Source organism: Triturus cristatus, chromosome 2_2 (assembly GCF_964204655.1).
Source record: "Triturus cristatus chromosome 2_2, aTriCri1.1, whole genome shotgun sequence".
Lineage (NCBI taxonomy): Eukaryota > Metazoa > Chordata > Amphibia > Caudata > Salamandridae > Triturus > Triturus cristatus.
The window spans coordinates 355,482,852-355,503,338 of record NC_140582.1 but is presented as its reverse complement, the minus strand read 5'-3'; the positions used below and the strand labels follow the sequence as shown (position 1 = coordinate 355,503,338).

The following is a 20,487-nucleotide window of genomic DNA, read 5'->3' as shown; positions in this document are numbered from 1 at the left end:
GAGACTTTCAGGGTAGGAGCGGACCGTAGCGCCCCATTCGTTTTGAAAATTTCGCGAGGATTCGTCGACCGGCGCCAAAGTTATTCAAAATAGAATGTTGCGGTTTTCCTATGGAAACAGGGTCCTAACTATAACTATCTACTGGCAACCGCCAGTAGATAATATATATATATATATATATATATATATATATATATATATATATATATATATATATATATATATATATAAATAAACAAGAGGTTCCCAAAGGAAATTGGAACGCACGCCACAGCAGCTGTTCAGAAGAACTTTTATACGGAGGATAAAACAACTTGCGGGCACAGTACTTTCACGCCGACCGGTTTCGGAGCCTCCCGCTCCTTCTTCACGGGCGTTTCCTGAAGCGCTGCAATATCAAAGCGTCACTCGGCATGCATTTAAACCTTTATCCTGATTGGACATTTCTAATAGGTGTTCTTTAATCTCCCTCTGGTGGGTTGCATGCTGGATTTTGTAGTGTGCTTTTATTTTAACCCTCTGGTGGGTGTTGCATTGTTCCAGCAATAATAATACCAATAAAAACTCTCTGGTGGGCTCCGTGCCCGCGATGTTGGTACTTATTTTAGATGCTGTTGTGCTGCTCACGGGCTGAAGATCCATGCCCTAGCAGTCTCGTCATGTTCATTTAGACGGCGGTGCATGTGATCAAGGCTCTATGGAGCTGAAACGCGTAATGGCGACGGTGAAATAAACACTTGCTAGCACCAGTTTTGGGTCCGTGTCCGTCATTTGGTGAAAGAAAACCTTCAGCGGAATCCAATATATATATATATATATATATATATATATATATATATATATATATATATACGGGTAGAGAGAGGTAGAGGTAGAGAGGTGTAGAGGTAGAGAGGTAGAGGTAGAGAGGTAGAGGTATAAAGGTAGAGAGTAGTAGTAGACAGAGAGGCAGAGAGAGAGGTGTAGAGAGGTAGAGAGTAGAGAGTGAGTAGTAGACAGTGAGGAGTAGAGAGTAGAGCGTGAGTAGTAGAGCATGAGAAGTAGAGAGTAGTAGAGAGTGAGTAGTAGAGTAGTAGACAGTGAATAGAGAGAGTAGTAGTGAGAGAATAGTAGAGAGTAGTAGTCAGTAGAGAGTAGTAGAGAGTAGTAGAGAGTGTAGTAGAGAGTATAGTAGAGAGAGAGTAGTAGAGAATAGGAGAGCGAGTAGTAGAGAGTAGCAGAGATTGAGTAGTAGAGAGTAGTAGAGATTAGAGAGTGTAGTAGAGAGTAGTAGAGAGTAGTAGAGAGTAGTAGAGAGTGAGTAGTAGAGAGTGAGTAGTAGAGTGTAGTAGAGAGAGAGTAGTAGAGAATAGGAGAGTGAGTAGTAGAGTGAGTAGTAGAGAGTGAGTAGTAGAGTAGTAGAGAGTAGTAGAGAGAGAGTAGTAGAAAGTAGTAGTGAGTAGAGAGTAGTAGAGAATAGTAGAGAGTGTAGCAGAGAGTAGTAGAGATTGAGTAGGAGAGAGTAATAGAGAGTAGCAGAGAGTTAGTAATAGAGAGTAGTAGAGAGTAGTAGTGAGTAGAGAGTAGAGAGTAGTAGAGTAGTAGAGAGTGAGTAGTAGAGAGTAGTAGAGAGTGAGTAGTAGAGAGTGAGTAGTAGAGAGTAGTAGAGAGTGAGTAGTAGAGAGTAGTGAGTGAGTGGTAGGGAGTGAGTAGTAGAGAGTAGTAGAGAGTAGTAGAGAGTGAGTAGTAGAGAGAGTAGTAGAGAGTGAGTAGTACAGAGTAGAGAGTAGTAGAGAGAGAGTAGTAGAGAGTGAGTAGTAGCTAGTGAGTAGTGGAGAGTAGTAGAGAGAGAGTAATAGAGAGTAGTAGTGAGTAGAGAGTAGTAGAGAGTAGTGGAGAGTAGTAGAGAGTGAGTAGTAGAGAGGGAGTCGTACAGAGTAGAGAGTAGTAGAGAGAGAGTAGTAGTGAGTAGAGAGTAGAGAGTAGTATAGTAGAGAGGGAGAAGTAGAGAGTAGTATAGAGTAGTAGAGAGTAAGTAGAAGAGAGTAGTAGAGAGTGAGTAGTAGAGAGTAGTAAAGAGTAAGTAGTAGAGAGTGACTAGTAGAGAGTGAGTAGTAGAGAGTAGTAGTGAGTAGAGAGTAGAGAGTAGTAGAGAGTAGTAGAGAGTAGTAGAGAGTGAGTAGTAGAGAGTGAGTAGTAGAGAGTAGAGAGTAGTAGAGAGTGACTAGTAGAGAGTGAGTAGTAGAGAGTAGTAGTGAGTAGAGTAGAGAGTAGTAGAGAGTAGTAGAGAGTGAGTAGTAGAGTAGTAGAGAGTTAGTAGTAGAGAGTAGTAGAGAGTAAAGAGTAGTAGAGTGAGTAGTAGAGAGTAGTAGAGAATAGGAGAGTGAGTAGTAGAGGGTAGTAGAGATTAGAGAGTGTAGTAGAGAGTAGTAGAGAGTATCAGAGAGGAGTAGAGAGTAGTAGAGAGTGAGTAGTAGAGAGTAGTAGAGCGAGTATTAGAGAGTGTAGTAGAGAGAGAGAGTAGCAGAGAATAGGAGAGTGAGTAGTAGAGAGTAGTAGAGAGTGAGTAGTAGAGAGTAGTAGAGATTGGGGAGTGTAGTAGAGTACTAGAGAGTAGTAGAGAGTAGAGAGTGAGTAGTAGAGAGTAGTAGAGAGTGAGTAGTAGAGAGTATTAGAGCGAGTAGTAGAGAGTGAGTAGTAGAGTAGTAGAGAGTGAGTAGAGAGAGAGTTGTAGAGAGAGAGTAGTAGAGAGTAGTAGTGAGTAGAGAGTAGTAGAGAGTAGTAGAGAGTGTAGTAGAGAGTAGGAGATAGTAGGAGAGAGTAGGAGAAAGTAGTAGAGAGTAGTAGAGAGTTAGTAGAAGAGAGTGAGTAGTAGAGAGAGAGTAGTAGAGAGTAGTAGTGAGTAGAGAGTAGTAGAGAGTGAGTAGTAGAGAGTAGTAGAGAGTGAGTAGTAGAGAGTGAGTAGAAGAGAGTAGTAGAGAGTGAATAGTAGAGAGTGAGTAGTAGAGAGTAGTAGAGAGAGAGTAATAGAGAGTAGTAGTGAGTAGAGAGTAGCAGAGAGTAGTGGAGAGTAGTAGAGAGTGAGTAGTAGAGAGTAGTAGAGAGAGAGTAGTACAGAGTAGAGAGTAGTAGAGAGAGAGTAGTAGAGAGTGAGTAGTAGAGAGTGAGTAGTGGAGAGTAGTAGAGAGAGAGTAGTAGAGAGTGGTAGTGAGTAGAGAGTAGAGAGTAGTAGAGAGTAGTAGAGAGTGAGTAGTAGAGTAGTAGAGAGTGAGTACTAGAGAGTAGTATAGAGTAGTAGAGAGTAAGTAGTAGAGAGTAGTAGAGAGTGACTAGTAGAGAGTAGTAGAGAGTAGTAAAGAGTAAGTAGTAGAGAGTAGTAGAGAGTGACTAGTAGAGAGTGAGTAGTAGAGAATAGTAGTGAGTAGAGAGTAGTAGAGAGTGAGTAGTAGAGAGTGAGTAGTAGAGAGTGAGTAGTAGAGTGAGTAGTAGAGAGTGAGTAGTAGAGAGTAGAGAGTAATAGAGTGAGTAGTAGAGAGTAGTAGAGCGTGAGTAGTAGAGCTAGTAGTGGAGAGTGAGTAATAGAGAGTCTAGACCCGTCTGAGATCCCTGCGCTCCATTACTTGCTGAACTGCACACTCCCGAGTGCAAATAAGCTGCGAAGGCCCACATCAAAGAACGGGCTTGATTGGAAATATTGGGCAGTCATCTTCTTTAACCAAAATGGACACTGGAATGCTAACACTTTAGGGATTTTGTTGGGGGGGCAAGGGGGGTAAGGCTTGAGGGAAGGAAGTGGATTGTTTGAAAAAAGCGAGCTGTATGTGACTATCGTTTTCAGGTTGGTACAGCTTGGTGTTCTGCCCAGCTCTAGAACAACACAGCGGGCAAATAGTGAACGAGGACATCATGGCGAGATGAAAGGGCCGATATAGCAAAATCAGCTGCAAGGTGGGCAGGGAAGCCAAAAGCTTCTCAAATGTCGACGAAATGCCGAGCCGTGAACCCAGCAGAGGCTGATGAATTTAGAAATACAATATTACATTTACCTTTTATAATCCTTGCACTACAAACAGAATTGTCTCTTGACATTTATGTAGTAGTTGTGATTATCTGTCCCAGTGGTTGAACTCACAAGGATGCAAGGTAAAGTCTGTCCCGCTAGGATTATTAACCTGGGATATGCAGGAGACAGATCTGTGTGGCATGAGCTCAACCCCCAGGACTGTCCTACAGTGCGTGACATCCTTTGTGTGTGAGGAGCACATTCCACGGGCAATGGTATGTGGCTTCTGCCTGCCATCACGCTCTAACCTCTTGCACCAAATGCAAATGCAGAACGCTGTTAGCAGCAGTTGTGGACATCTAAAGGCGACTACATTTAATACAATTCACCCCCTTTAATAACAAGCGCTCGCCATTGCCTTGTCCTTCCCCTGCGCCTCTGAGCTCCGTGCCTCCGTGCCTGCACCACAGCTGTTGTGAATACTTTTGTTATCTGCTTGTTAAATAAACAAACAGATAAGAAAAGTCTTCACGACAGCTGTGAATCAGACGAGCCCGTCCAGGAAAAATCCAAAGGGAGGCAACTAAAAACCCTCCTTTCCAATGGGAAGCCAGCGTTTACCATAAACGCTGACGCTACCCAATGGAAAGGAGGGGCGTGATTGAGTCCCCTTAACTTGTTTACTATAAGTCTCGAGGCGAGGAGCGCCTGCGCGCTCCAACGCCAGCCAAGACCTAAAAAGGGACTGAAGTGAGGCCCTGGGTACAATTTTAGCGCATTGTGTGAAATTGCTGCAAGGTACAAACCTAGTATGTGAACATGCACGTGCTCTTAAAACAGTGACAAGAATAACAGGAATGCTACTTTACTCAAGACACGCACACACATACAATACAGAAACACACAAAAAACAAGGAAAACTGGCAAATCGAAGAAATTTGTGAAAGGTGGGTACTTCTCCCAAAGAACCACTGGACAGTTCTAAGTCCCAGGGCATCTATTTCAAACAGCAAATTGGAAGTTCTCTAGGAAAATTGGCTTGGACAGCACTCCCATATATAAAAAGCTAGGTCATGCACACTACATATATTACACAAACCAGTAGCAGTATGATTGCTATTATATCCAAAGTTTTTGTGCAACTTGCAGGATATCCGAAAAGTTCAAGGATGATGAAATGATGATCCAACAAAATTCTGGGTATATTTGATGATTTTAATGTTCTTCAATACATGTTGAAAAAAGGGAAACAGCCAACACGTGTTTCGTCTGTACAGGGTAAGTACAACGACTTTTTCAAGGCAATGTGCAGGAACGGAGTATAAACAAAGTAAACTAGTATCTAATAAGTGTTACTCATGATTCAAAGATCCATATAAGCGTATCCAATAAGTAAGTCTTCCGTTTAGGCAAGTCGTGCCAATCATAAATCCGTTAGGCTTGTAATATAACCCAATCGTAGTAAGTGAAAGCTGCAGAGGCAAGACAAGTCCGTTTAGATGCACACAGCTTGCTCAAAAAAAAACCTGAAGTCAAAATAGAACTTAACGGGTGTTCACGTAATGTAGGGCAGGCACAGCACAAGGTGACATAGTCAAGTCTACAAGCTACTGCCGCGAGAAAGGATACCGCGCCTGATAACGCTAAGGCGCGGTTAATATTACAAGCCTAACGCATTTATGATTGGCACGACTTGCCTAAACGGAAGACTTACTTATTGGATACGCTTTTATGGTTCTTTGAATCATGAGTAACACTTATTGGATACTAGTTTACTTTGTTTATACTCCGTTCCTGCACATTGCCTTGAAAAAGTCGTTGTACTTACCCTGTACAGACGAAAACATACTGCTACTGGTCTGTGTAATATATGTAGTGTGCATGACCTACCTTTTTATATATGGGAGTGCTGTCCAAGCCAATTTTCCTAGAGAATTTTCCGGCATTTTGTAATCTCACTTTGCTTACGGCACTTCAAGGTAGTAAGTGCCTTTGGCTAATTGAGCACCCCTTGATACCTAGAGTTATGTTTTACAATATATGCCATTACTTGAATGTTGTGACAATTGTTTGATATGCGGTCCATTCCCAGCTTGGGAACACTACTACCTTTCTGTTCAATTTAGCAAATTGGAAGTAGTAAAGTGGAAATGATGAACCACGCCAAGCTACTCCCTCAGCTTGAGTGTCTAAAGACTGTTCAACCACGAGCTGCATTTTGTGTCTCATAGAAGCATTAACATACATTCAAAATGTATTTGTCTTTCCTGTCCAATTCTGCTTTAAAACTTTACTTTTATGGTTGGGAGGCCTACTTAGAACCCCAAATAATGTGTATTCTATTGTAATTGCATTTATATAGCGCTTCCTCCCCATACGGGGTGTTGAAGCACTTTTTCGGCAAATAGCAAGCTACTCCAGAACCCATGAAGGATTAGTGATGAATTAGTATAGTGAAATATGGAAGTAATTTGAGTGGTGAATATGTTAGTCTTTTATTTCGATTGAGAAGGATAGTTGAAATATGAAATTAATTTGAGGGTTGGATATGTTAGTATGTTATTTGGATTGAAGGAATAGTGGAGGGATAAAAGAGGGAAGGGTTTAGAATCTTTTTTTCTTGTGGGTGATACAAAGCAGCTTGAAGGTGGATCTTCTGGCAACCGATAACCAATGTAGGGCCCATAAGGCAGGGGAGATGTGGGCTTGTGACTTTATATGTAGGAGTAGTCTTGCAACAGAGTTTTGAATTCAATGGAGTCTTTTCATTGTTGACAGAGGTGATCCATGGTAGAGGCCTCTGGCGTAATCGAGTTTGGGCAGAGCAAAAGAGATGGTAGCCTGGACCTTGTGTGAAAATCCTAGGTGGGGGAAGATGCGTCACAGAGTTTTCATAGTGATGATGCTTGAACTTGCTAACTTATCCACTTGGGCATTCATTGATAGCTTGGAGTCCATGGCAATTCTGAGGTTTCTTACTTCCTTGGATACTTTAGGAGGAGGTCCCAAATTGTCAGGCCCGTCGCAGAGTGGGTCATACTTTTTCCAATTGCCAAAGGTAAGCATTTCAGTTTTGGAAGCATTTATTTTGAGATGGCAACAAATCATTTACTGATCAACAGCTCAGAGGCAACTGAAGATTTTTGAGTTTCCAATGTCTTTGGCGTTTTTTGGTTTAAGTGTTTGTGTGTCATTTGCGTAGTAATAGCCAGTGAGCTGAAATTTATTGATCATTTCCAGTAATTACTTCATGTAGATGTTAAAAGTATGGGTGAGATGATAGAGCCTTGAGGGACCCCTGCTTTTATGATGCAGGGTTTAGATGATGGTGAGAAAGGAGGAGTATGGATGACAATTGTTCTGTTTTGAAGGTGGGATGTGATCCAAATCGAGAGCAATCCCCTCTATGCCGGCTTCGGGAGTCTTTGGATTAGAGTGTCATGATCAACTGTGTCGAAGGCAGATGAGAGGTCCAAGGGAAGTAGTGTAGCAACCCCATTGTGGTCTGCTGTGTTTCAAGGTCATCCCAGATGGTGATTAGGGCAGATTCTGTGCCTTTTCCTGGACGGAATCCTGTTTGGAAGTCGGAAAATGTGGAATGATTTTTAATTAATTGAAGCATCTAGGCGAATGCTGCTCTTTCTATTAGTGTGCAGAAAAATGGCACTTTTGCAATAGGTCTGTAGACATTTGGGTCTTGAGGGTCCAGGTTTGTTTTATTTTATAATGGGCATATGTATTCCTTATTTAAGTCATCTGTAAAAACTCCTGTTGTCAAGGAATTGACGATTGTTCTGATTGGGGTTGCAGCAGAGGTTGTTAAAAGGATGTTCTTGAAGATTTGTGGTGGAAAAGGGTCATGGGGCAGTCGGCTGGCCTGCTTGTTTAGACAAGATCCATAAATTCAGTTTGTGATAGTTGCTTGAAGGAATGCAGAGGATGAATAAACCTATGCTTAGAGGGAATTATTGGAAATGGATTGGTGCTGGAGGTTTTCTTTACGTTTAAGTAGGAATCCAGGATGTTTGCTTTGGTTGTGTAATGATTTGTCAGTTTGCCAGTAAATTATTCAGAAATGGGATGGTTTCCTTCTGTAGATTTAGGTTTATGAAATTGGATGAGAATGTTATAAAATTCTTTATTTGCACATTTTGCATTCTGGATTCAGTTTTAATAGCAACCTTTTTAGTTTTTTGATAGTTGACTTGTATGTTTGGTTGTGTTTGTGTAGGCGGAGTTTGTCTTGAGGTTTTTTGTTTTGAGCCAGGTGCATGGCAGCTTCACAATTTGTTGTTTTATCTTTTTTAGTTCTGCAATCATCCAAGGTGCTTGGTTGTTTTAGCATGTTTTTAGTGGTATTAGGATATAAAACGCTTCCAGGAGCCACTCATAGAGTCTTTGAAAAGAAAGAAGCATGGCCTGTCGCTTTGCCGGTAAATTACTTTCCCCTTGCTTTAAGTATGCATCTTGTACTCTAGGGTGGATCAGCTGGGATTGACTATTTTAAAATCTGAAGTCTTAAAACAGTCCCTCTCCCACCTCAAGCCCTCTTGTTATTATGCACCACCAACAGGAAAGGTTTTCTTTTTAGCCTATACAACCAGTGTGTCTAAGTTTCAGGAGGTTCATTGTTACGACTCTCTGCTGCAACATCTGAAGTAAACTAGACTTACATTACTTAATGAAAAGAATTACTTTGTGGCTGCACAAGTAGAGTCCTAGGCTGCAACAGATGGGTCCGCATACCCTTCCTAGGCTGGCCATTAGTGATTCATTTCCGATGCACATGCTTGTGCTTCTCGGCCAATCACCAGGCATAAAAATGTGCTGCTGGGAGAGATGAGGTAGGGGTTTTACAGAAGCAAACAGAGTGCCCTCAACAAAAACCCCTTCAGTATGCATATATAAATGGGAACCCGACCAACCCACGACCACAGACCTATTGTTATCTGAGAAACATTCATGGTGGAACAGGTAAGGCGCTCACAAGATTTACTGCCCTGCAAACAATGGAAATAAATGTACCTAACAAGTATAGTGTTGTATGAGTGGGTCAACAAACAGTTTGCATTGTATTGTATGATTATTTATATAGCGCTTTCCATACCCCTTGCAAGACCTAAAGCACTTCTCAGAATGTTGAGCAAGTAGATACTCCATATATATCATAAATATAGGGCTCTGTAGGCCCGCAAAGTCACTGGAGCACCTAAATTTCATAGCATTCCTGAATGCCCTGTGGGTTCATGGTTTAAATAGTTTTGGTTGCTGTTAGACCAAAGTGGGAAAAGTTGTGAGTAACGCATATGGTTTGGAAGTAGGGTGGTAGCATTGAGAGAGCTTCATGGCACATGGACGTAGGTGTTGTTTTAGTATAAGGACAAATGCAGGTACTTAAAATCTCTGTAGTGATGCGTGTGCAAAGATTTCTGTTAATAGTGCAAAATTTGGTGTATTCGTCCTCCCATTCATTTTAATATTAGGATTTGAAACAAATGCTATATGTTTCTGATACGTTAAAAAAAATATACATTATTGTGTCAAGCCATTCCATGACTAGAAAATGGAACGATGGGAGCAACTGGAATTACAGTCAAAAATACATATTATATGTTTTTCAGTCATTGAATTATGTTTTCTTTAAGGTAGTGAAGTGGCCGGTATGGCTATTTAAAAATCTCTGATGATGCCAAGTAATTCTGTGAGTTTTTCTTCTATTTCAATTTATAAATTTATGGAGTGAAAAATCCCAGGACTAACACTAAAAGGAGACAGCCTGATGTCCTACACCAAATCTACAATGAACGCACTTCCACCCAGTACTTCACCTCTTTTATCCTCTTCAATAATACCCCTTAACATGCATTAAGCACAGACTACCCCAGCACTCATTCTCTGCCTCTCCAAATCCACAACCCTAGAACACATGGGATATGAGCTAAATAAAAACCTAGAGTCCTGGTGTATCCTTTGTCAGGTTACAAACAGAGGGACAAATTGCGCACCAACATTTTGTGACAAGCCCAGCATTTTGCAATGCGACTGATGTACTAATCAGTCACACCATTAAATGTATTTTCGCAGAGGGTCAAGAAACTTCCTGCCTCATGAATTTTAATCAGAAATGTTGCAATTTGCAAACCTATGCAAACGGCTTCAAAAGCTATGGTTGAGCCACGGGGAGAAAGCAGACCTCTATCACTGTGTTTGCATTCCCTGCATGTGAACAAAAATTTAAGCAGCAGGTGTCTCTGCAAAGAGCTTCTGTACATCATAAAAAAGTATTCTGCAGTTTGTGAGAAAGTGCCATCTTTCTTGCATGGTATGCCCCCACGTTTTGCTGAATTGCTGAATGTACTTTGACTGAGTGTACCCTGGACTCCTGCCAATCAGGTGCCCAGGGCCTATGTTCCTTCCCTAAAAACACAAAACACAAATTGGCAAACCCTGGCGACATGTCAGCCCCTGGTAAATGGTACCCTAGGTACCCAGGGCCTTGTGACAAGGGAAGGCCTCTAAGGGCTGCAGCGCTCATTGTGCCACCCTTAGAGGCCCTGTACCCTTACACACACACACTGCCCTTGCAGGCTGGGTGTCTGGGTGCAAGACAAAACAAAGAGTCGACATGGCACACATCCCTGTGTGCCATGCCCATCACCTACACTGCCATGGCATACATCAGCCACCCCTCTAGCTGGGTGCCCTATGCCAATGGTGTGGGCACAGGAGCAGGAGCCCTGTGCCCCTACAGTACCCAGGTCCATTCCTGGGCACTGTAAGTGCAGTGCTGCCATTTAAGAGTACATGGTGCTGAGAGCTCGTCAAACACAAACTCCACAGCACCATAAAGGCAGCACTGAAGACTGAGAAGTTTGGTATCAAACTTCTCAGCACATTAAACCCACACTGATGCCAGCACGGAGACCGCGCTCCTTGAAGTCACAGATGCCATCAGGGAGGAGTTGGATGTTGGTAAAAAAGTGGTACTGATTATGCTGGACCTGTCGGCGGCGTTCGACACCGTTCCCCACGCACTTCTTCTCTCCAGACTCTGGGACTTTGGTCTGCGGGGAACGGTGTGGAATTGGCTTAAATCCTTCTTAGCCGACCGCCGGCAGACAATCTGGGCGCCACCCTTCTCTGCTGAAATGTCACCACTTGAAGTGGGGGTCCCTCAAGGTTCCATCTTGAGCCCCCTCCTGTTCAACATCTTTATGGCCCCCCTGGCGGTGACAGCGGAGGCTTTTGGCGCCCGGATTGTCAGCTATGCTGACGACACCCAGCTTCTCTTTGTAAGTAACAGGGATGGTCAGTTTCATAGTGTCCAGGTCAACGGATGTTTGAGTGCTGTCTTTGAGTGGTTTGGACGCCATGGGCTGAAGTGCAACGCAGACAAGTCGGAGCTGCTCTTCTTTGGCTGTACATCTGAACCCGATTGGAAAACCTGGTGGCCGAAAGATATGTCTCCTCCCACTAGCTCGTCTGTGAAAGCCAAAAATTTGGGAGTGGTGATTGACAACAAGCTATCTTTCGGACCACATATTTCATCTCTTACTGGGAAATGTTTCGGCATCCTGCGGATGCTTCGCAAATTTCTCCCTCTAGTCTCTATCCAGCACAGAAAAATTATTGTCCAGGCACTGATCTGCTCCAGGCTGGATTATGCAAACATTCTGTTTCTGGGACTTCCCAAATATTTGGTCAGGCGTCTGCAAATCGCCCAGAATTCTGCAGCCCGAGCCATTTTTGGTCTTCCAAGGAAAGTCAGAGCCATGGATCTTCTTGCCACATTGCATTGGCTCCCAGTTGCAAAAAGGATTCTATTTAAAACTCTGACCACGACTTTCAAGGCCTTGCATGGCATAGGCCCCAAATATATCTCCAAACGACTGTCTTGGTATACCCCTCCCAGATCTCTTAGATCCTCGTCCTTATCAAAGATGAGTGTTCCCACTATCAAACGAGCAAGAGCAGGAGGACGATCTTTTCGTCACTTAGCCCCTCATGCCTGGAATGATCTTCCAATCTCTCTAAGACAGACTTCTAGTCTTCTGTCTTTCCGCAAGGCTCTTAAGACTTTGCTCTTCCCGTAATCTTGATGCTGTTTCTGTGTTTGTATGCCCTTTTGGTGTTATGTTTTTCCCCATCTTCGGTTGGGAGTCTTCGTTAAAGCGCCGGGATACTCCAGTGGAGTGGCCGTGCGCTATAGAAGTGTACAAATAACATAACATAACATAACAGTGTGGGATTTAATGTAGCAAGCACCCCAGAGGGCATCTTAGAGATGCCCCCTAAAACCTAACCTACAATCCACGTCTGTTCTGAGGCTGCCTAGGCTGCCACACAGCAGACCTGTTGCTGGACCCCTGGGTAGGAGAGCCCCTGCTCTCCTGGGCCTGCAACAATGCACATCCTGGGCGAGGTGCTAAATCTCCTCCCCCAGGATGGGCAGGGGGTAGCTTCAAAGGAATGCCGCCTCTGTGAGTTTCCCCAGGCCACTGCAACCCCCCACTCTGGCGGGAAGCTTGGCCGGAAACCCCAAATAAGGACGGGGATGTGCCAGCCTGCCAACCCCACCCCTCAGGTGGGGGAGGCGAGGTGAAGCACATCCCCGGGCTCTCGCCATCTTGGAGATGGGAAGCCCTACCCTATCAGGACTAGGCTACTGCCCCCCTCCCACAGGAGAGAGGCAGGATAGGGGGTGTACCCACCCCAGGTCAGTGACCCATTGGTCCCTGCCCTTCACCTAACTGTAACGCCCCTAAATCTAGTATTTAGGGGCACCCTGAACCTTCCTTCCGCAGATTCCAGAATCCAAAGAAGAGCTAGAAGGAAGAAGACCTGCCCTGCAGCTGCTAAGAAGAGGAAGACACAAACTGCTTTGGCCCCAGCCCTACCGGCCTGTCGACCCTCAAACCTGCTTCTGCTCCAAACCCGCCATCTCTTGTGGCCAGCAACCTCACAAACCCCGGAGGACCTGGCTACCTTTTGACTCTAAACCCCTGGGACTCCCATGAGTAGAAGCTCTACTCAAAACCTATTTCTAATCCCGGGCAGCAGCCCGGAACCGCGAACCCAGCACACTCTGCACCAGCCAAGCCTAGCCTGTGCCGGAGTGAACAAAGACCCCGAGTCCGGCACCCAAGGACCTCCCTCGACACTCCTGAAGAAGCCTGCAGCCTCAGAACCAGGTGCCCCCCTACCGCGATCAACAGAGGGTAAGATTTCCAGACACCAAAAGGCACCCCTGCACGCGGCGCCCCGCGGCACCCTGTGCCCAATCCCGGGGTACCTACCTATCCTCCAACTACCCAACTTACCTCTGAAAGTGGTGGTGGCACCTGAAGAATCCTCGTCCCCGAGCTTGCAGTCTTTTTCTAAACCGGAGATTTCCCATTGAAATCAATTGAGCGCCCGAAGGCTCAAAGGCACCCTACACCCAGCCGCCCGAGTGGCCCTGGCAGTGCAACCTCTACACCTATCTACTTCCCCACTTGCCCTGAGTAAGTGACCAGGAGCCCAGCTCCCACAGCCGCGTGGCTTGCTAGTCAGCAGCCACCAACCAAGGCCCCCCTATCCCTCATAGGATAACATTGGGCCTAACTCACTCTGCACCCGGCCGCCCTAGTGCCGCTAAGGGTGAACCAACTGTACCTACCTGACCCTGTGGGACCCCTGAGTCTATGCCCAGAACCTCAACTCTGCCAGTCGAGTACTTATTTTTAAACCGATAACTCAATTTTCTTCATAGGGTAACATTGACTGGCTTTTTCCTGAAATTTCTTCTAAATGTGGACTTTTCAAATCTTAAAATATTCACCAAAAATCAGCCGAGTAACAAAAACGAAAATACTCACCTGCTCTTAGGTGAGCTACCAGTGCTGGATCTTGGTGCCCAGCACTGACTCTGAAAAATACTTACAACTGTACTTACCAGTAACCCAATTTTCTCCCATAGGAAATCATTGACTGTTTTTCTGTGAAATTTCTTCTAAGTGTCAATTTCTGCAATCTTTAAATATTCTTTAAAAATCGTATAATATTTGAAAACGTAATTACTTACCTGTTTTGGATAAAGGTCCCAGTACTGAGTCTAGGCACCCAGTACTGGATTACAAAAGTAACGAGAACATACTATACCTGCAACTTGAATTTTCTGCCATAGGGAATCATTGACTGTTTTCTATGAAATATTTTCCAAGTGTCAACTTTTAAAATAGCAAAATATTGTCTAAAAATCATCACAGTAATTAAGCCGACTTTTATCACTGGATTCCAAGTACTGACCCAGGACTGAATCTAGGATCCAGTCCTGGAATTCCAAAAGTAATCCTAAAAGTAATCTGTTGCAAATAACTTGAAACTTCCATTGAACTCAATGCATTATTGTGTTTAAAATAGTGTTGCCTATTGCAACCACTTGTAACTGTTTACAAAAGTCAATTGCATATTGCAAAAGTATTTATATAAAGCATCTCATTCTGAGAAGGTATATTTTAATGCCAATTGTTGGTTCTAAAATAAAAAAACAAGCATATATTTTTTATATATAAACCATTGGCCTAGAGTTCAGTTATTTAGTGTGCGAGACCATTTGCTGACTGAGTGTGTACAACAAAAGCTGTACACTGTCCTCTGATACTGCCTTACTGCTCGACTAAGCTACCACTTTAGAGAGTAAGGTTATATCTAACTTTAGCCTCTGCCAAACCATTGGGGACTGTGGACTCTGTACAGCCTGTACCTATTAGGGAACAGTATATACAGAGCCACTTTCTCACACAGTTGCAAACCAGTGATTTTGTGAATCACAGGCTTTGCGGCTGCAGACTAGTGTTACACATCCTGCTTGAAGATGAGAGAACTCCACAAATGGCAGAAAAATTCAGCTGCGGAATACCTTGAAATGTACGAGCAACCCTTAGACACTTAGCCTCTAGCATCCGACTATTCAAAGACCATCCCGCTTCACTGTATGACACACAATCAGATCAAAATAAGCTTTATTCAAAATCATGTAGTGAGTCATAAAAGCTACAAAAATATAACTATATCAAGTTAAACACACAATCAATAACCTTACTTCACCACCCTGTACTTTTGTTACTTACCCTTCATTCACAGTCAAGAACTTTGCATCAAACTTCTCCAAGATCAGCATTACTATGAACACCCTCGCTAACCCTCTTTCACTCTTACCGCTCATTAACTCCACTCAGGTACCCTTCCTAGCCTCTTTCTCTCCCACTACACTTCTAAAACATATTTCAATGCCCAGAGCTGCTAGCCCTAAATGTACCACAGCTGACTAGTGCAGCCCACAAACTTTTAACTGACTGTCTCTTCCCTGCCTAACCACCCTATGCAACCACCCAGTCTCAACTGAAACCTACCCACGTGATTCATATCTGCTGTGCTAATTCAGAAGCATAAGCCCTTGTCTCTCATTCCATGCACCAAGGTTTAAATCAGCTCCCTAGTACTAAGTACATTAAATTACTTTCAAGAGCCTACTCATTGGCATCCCTTAACACTCCTTCTCACCATTGGACAAATATCTCGCTTTTGCCACCAGAACCTTATCCAACCTTCCCAGGCCTCACCCAGCACTTCATTTCATCCTTAGCCTGGCAGACCCTCAGCAAAAGCAGGACCCTGTACAAATTGCAGACAGTGGTATATAAAGTAGTGCACGATAGCTCATGAACTTCCTTGACTAAATATTAATATCTTCATACACCCTCCAGGAATCTCCGATTCATCAACAAAAACTTCTGGTCACACCCACAGGAGAATCAAAAACAAAAAAAGTGAAACAGAACACCTCTGCCTATTTCTCCCTCACAATTCTATATTTTTACCTTTAAAGAAAAACAGTAGTGTAAACGAAGGTTTTTGCGAGCAACACTTTTACATGGAACTCATCACATTACTGAAATGCCATGGCACTTTCACGTATCTGTGCAATAAATATAACATTAGACACTTAAATATGCCGCTCGCTTTGCACTGTGATCTATAGAGACAAGTATGGAATGCAATAATTTCACTGTTGAAGTTGGGACTGCGGAGCATACATTTGTGGCATGTTAGCATGCGTTTCCAAGTGAGACTAAATACAGCTTCGTCAAACGCAAAGAATGAATTAAGTTTAAGGTTTTAGTTATAGTCGGAGCACCTCGTTCCTGCCCTTCATGGCGATAGAATTCCATAAGGAATAAGGGAAGTTCTTATGGGTCTAATGAACGTCCAACCAAAGGAGGCAGAGCATGGAACATTGTGATAAATTCCTAGTTATTTGTTTAATTTCCTGGTGGTCCAGCTGCATTACGAGAACCAATGACTAACACCCAAACAAGAAGTTAAACTTTATAATCCGAAAAGATGCAGGCTTTGAAACCCATCTGTACTTACGAAGAGCGCCTTATAACCATTACCCCCAGGTCCCTCCGTCCTCGTCCCATTCCTTACAAAGTGGAGATTACTATCTCCGCGACAGAAAAAAAGAACAGGAGCATGCTGGGATACCTAACCCACTCCCTCCCGCTGGGAGTACATAAGCGGTACCAGCCCAGCATGCAGCCTGTTCTTTTTTTCTGTCTTCCGACAGATTAGGACGTGCTGATCTTACCTGTGATTTCTTCGTTGGATGTCTCGTGGGGCTGCTGGGCTGTCCTCGACATCCTCTTCCGCGTCTCCTGGCCTGCTGGGCTTGCTGGGAGTCGCGTTGATTGGCGCCCGGACCTTTGCGGCTGGGGCGCCGGATGTCCGGATTCCTTCCGGGTTGCCGCGCGCGTCCTCCTACGGCTTGGCCTGGCTGGAAGACGCGCTGCTGTGGATGAGATGGGAGCCCAGGGGCTGCGCCGGGCGGTGCTCCTGGTCTCCCTTGGTGTGCTGCTCGCCTCCTTTCCTACCAGTGCCCCTGCTGTTCCTGAGGTTGGTGCAGGGATGATGCTTGATGGGGGTCAATGTCTGATCGGTGGCTGCAGCTCTCTTCCTCGCCCGGCGCTGGTGTCTTGGAGGGCGCCTGGGCTGGGTCTTGGGGGCAGGGCGCTTTTGGTGTGCTCTTCCTGCCCCTGTGGTGAGTACCGCATAGCGGTTCCGATTTCTTCCATGCTTGTTCCTCTGTCTCTGTGCTTTGCCTGCTGGGTCTGGCTGTGCACGGTGGGCTGCTTCGGCGGTCTTGGCTGGGGGTCTTGCTTGGCTGCTTCGGGGGTATTCTCGCCGTGCTTGCTGCCTGGCGATTTTTTACTCTGGGGCCTGGCGTCCTCTGGTCTCACCGTTTGCTGGTTGATTCCTGTTGGGGTTTGTCCGTGCTGGCTTCTGGCGCTCCCTGTTCCTGCTTGCTGGGTTGGGGGCGTTGCGTGGCTTTCTGCGCTGTGTCCCTGCCTTGCTTCCCGATGCTGCGGGGGGGGGGTGGTGCTTCCTCCTCCGGTTCTGGGTTCCCTGTCATCAGGAGCTATAGCTCAATGGTGAGTCTTGTGCCTACGGTTGTAAAGGGTCTCACAGGACAAGGGTTCGAGTCCCGCACACTCTGTCTGAGTGGCATAAGGTGGCAAAGTTTCTCTCTCATCTTTAAAGCTCCTTGTTTCCGCTTGCTCGACGCTTGTTGCTGAATGGCGTCTGGGCGGAGGGGTTGGGGGACGGTCTCTGTTTTATGGGGTTGGCCTGTCCCCCTGGTGGGTGCCGTTTTTCTTTCTTCCATGTGCTGCGCTCTTCTGCTGTGCTGGCCTGCGGCCTTGGCTCCCTGTTTTCCACTGCTGGGGGTGTGCCGGGGCGGGCGGGTGCTGTGGCTGTCCCCCGTTCCCCTGTGCTCGCTTCTGCTCCCCTGGGCTATTTTTATTTTCTGGTGAGGTTCGTCCTGGTTCGTTCCTCTGTCCTGTGGGCTTCCTGCCTTCCTGCCCTACGTGCTTCTGTTTCCCCCTGGTTGGTGCTTGGTTGTCTGTTCGCACGGATTCTTCAGCCTGCTGCCTGTCCGCCCTGTTGGTTCCTGCTGTTCTTTTATGGCCAGCCCTGGTGCGTGCCTGTCTGGGTGCCTGCCTGCGGCTCAGGCTGCTGGGCGCTTCTTGCGTCCTTCCAGGGGTGTTGGTGTGGCCCGTGCTCGGGGTGCCTTGTTTTTTTCTGCCCCCCTGTGCCTGTCCGGTGCTCTGAGCTTCAACGTGTGGGGTTTCCTGGCCTGTGGCCTTCCCTCCCTGCTGGCGCCTGCTCCTGTCTTGGTGTTGCGGCTGGGCACGCCGGTGCCCTTGTGTCCGCTCTCTCCTGCCCTCCGGCGTATATTCCTGCCTGGGTTGGTGGGCTCCTTCCCCGGCTGGTTCCCTGTGGGTGTACTTCGTGCTGGTTGTGGTCGGGGGGGGTGGGCCTGTGGCCCCCGGTGTTCCCCCGTCTGAGGATCCTCCACTTTGCGCTTGGCCTCTGCTTGTGTTTGGCTGGGTTGCTCCTTGCATCCTGCATCTGGGTCCTTGTTGCTTCCGGACTCCCTGTTTCTTGGGTTCTCGGGGGGGGGGGAAGGGGCTGTTGTGCCTTCCCTCTGTTCCGGTGGATCTTGGCCTTGGTTGGCTGTTGACTCCGGGGCATTCCTGGTGGGCTTTCTGGCTGGTGTTGCTGCTTGCCTCTTCCCTTTTGCCTGGTGCTGTGTTGTGGTGCGCTGGGTTGACTGATGGGGTTTGGTTTCCTGTTGTGGTTTCCTTTCCCCTCGTGTCTCTTCTTTGTGGCTTGCGGTCGTTTGCCTCTCGCTGCCGCTCCTTTGCCTCCTGTGGTGGCTGGGGGTTGTGGGTCTTCCTTGGCTTCTGCCTGGGTGGTTCCTTGTTTCTTGGGTGCACTGCTTCTGGGCCTCTCCCTGTTTATGGGTTCGGGTTGCCCTGTGCCCTTCTTTCATGCTTTGGGTGCCGCTCCCGATGTCCTCCTCGCCGTGCCTTATCTTGGGCTTGGCCAGTGGTTTTGTTGGTGGGACTGCCGGTTGTGGTCTAGCCTCCCGTAGTGTGTGGGCCATGTTGCTACGTCCCCGCTCCTCTTTTCGGCCTTGTGCTGGTGGTTGGCTTTGCCTGGGTCCTGGGGCTCTGGTTTTCCCCTTGTGGGCCTTTTCCTTGGGCTTGGGGGTTTCTCGCTCCCGTACGGCCTGCTTTCGGCCTGTGGTGTCTCTGGCCGTTGCTCTTGCTGGCTCTGCGTGCTTTGTTCTTCCCTTTTTGGGTGTGTGCCCGCTCCCCCTGGGGGTTGTGCGCCTTTGGTTTCTCCGGGCTCCTCTCCTTTGGTTTGGGGGTGCCGGGGGTGTTCCGGGGTGCTGATGTGTTTCCTCCCTCCGGTCCTTGTTTTTGGGCCTGCCTTTGCGGGTTCCCTGCCTGGGTCCCTGCCTGTGTTCTTCCCTGGCCGCTCGTTCTCTGGTGCTTTGGGCCTCTTTTGGCCTATTGCTGGCCGGTGGTTCTGGCCCTGTTGGTCTGGGTGCCGGGTTGGTCCTGTGTTCTTTCCTGAGCTGCTCCTTTGCGCCTGGCTGGTGTGCTGTGACCTCTGTGTTGGTTGCCAGTTGTGGCTTGCCGGTCTCCCTCTCTGTTCCCCGGCTGCTTCTCCTCTCTTGGTGGCTTGGCTTGCTTTGGTGCCGGTCCCTGGTCCCTTCTTGTTTGGGGTTTTTGGGTTTGGGTCGGTTGACCCTTTGCCTCTCCTTTCGGGTTCTGCTGCTCCAATTTGGGGCCTCCGGGCTGGCTGGCTTGTCCGTTGTCCGGTTGGCTTCTTGGGTCTTCTGGGCTGCCTGCGTTGTTGGGCTGTTGGCCTCCTTGTTGGTCGTTCCTGTTTCGCCCTTTTTGGGGTACGCCTTAGGAGGTTCCTTGGTGTCCTCCTGACCTATGGGTCGGCTCTTGGTTGGTGGGGGTTTCTCCTTTCCGGTTCTGGGGTTTATTTCCCCGATTCTGTGTTCAGCCCTTGGTTGTTCTCTCCTGGCTGTTCGCTGACCGTGTGTGGAGTCTGCTTTGGGTGGCGCTTGTTGCTCTCCCTGGCCTTGCTTAGGTGGGTTCCTGGGTTCGTGTCCCTGTGTCTCCTGCCTTTGGTTGCCTCGGTCCTGGCCTTTTGACTGGTTCCTGTGACCGGGTTTTTTTTCCCCCGACGTGGCGGCCTTGGCTGCGGCCTTCCGGTGTCTCTGCTGGGGTTGACGGCTTGTCTTCCTGCCTTTTGGCCTGGGCCTTCTGTCCTTTCCTCTTCGGTCTTTGAGGCTCTGCGGGTGTCTTCCCCTGATGTGTTGGGGTTGGTCCTGTGAATGGTCGCGCTCGGTGTTTTCCGAGTTTGACGTGCCTCTTCGTTCTCCTCTTCATTCCCCTCGCCTCTTGGTGTGGTGTTTGTGGATTGGTCCGGCTGTGGGTCGCCTTCTTCTCTGTTCTGGGGGGTTCGCTCTCTGGCTTGCCCTACTCTGTTCCTTCCTGGGTCTTTGGCGTGTCTCCCTGTGCGTCATGCTCTCGGGTGCTCTGCGTTGGGCCTGGTTGTGCTGTTTTGTCCCATTTGCTGCAGCTGCTTGGTGCTGCCTG

The 20,487-nt window shown here is 46.8% G+C and overlaps 1 protein-coding gene across 1 annotated transcript in view; it reads right to left on the bottom strand.

Moving 5' to 3' along the window:
* Window positions 1-20,487, bottom strand: part of ALPK1 (alpha kinase 1) — a 348,019-nt gene that overhangs the window by 192,254 nt on the left and 135,278 nt on the right. The window contains exon 3 of the mRNA XM_085641431.1: window positions 16,397-16,417. The gene's annotated coding sequence lies outside the window, so the exon portion shown is untranslated. The remainder of the gene's footprint in view (window positions 1-16,396; window positions 16,418-20,487) is intronic.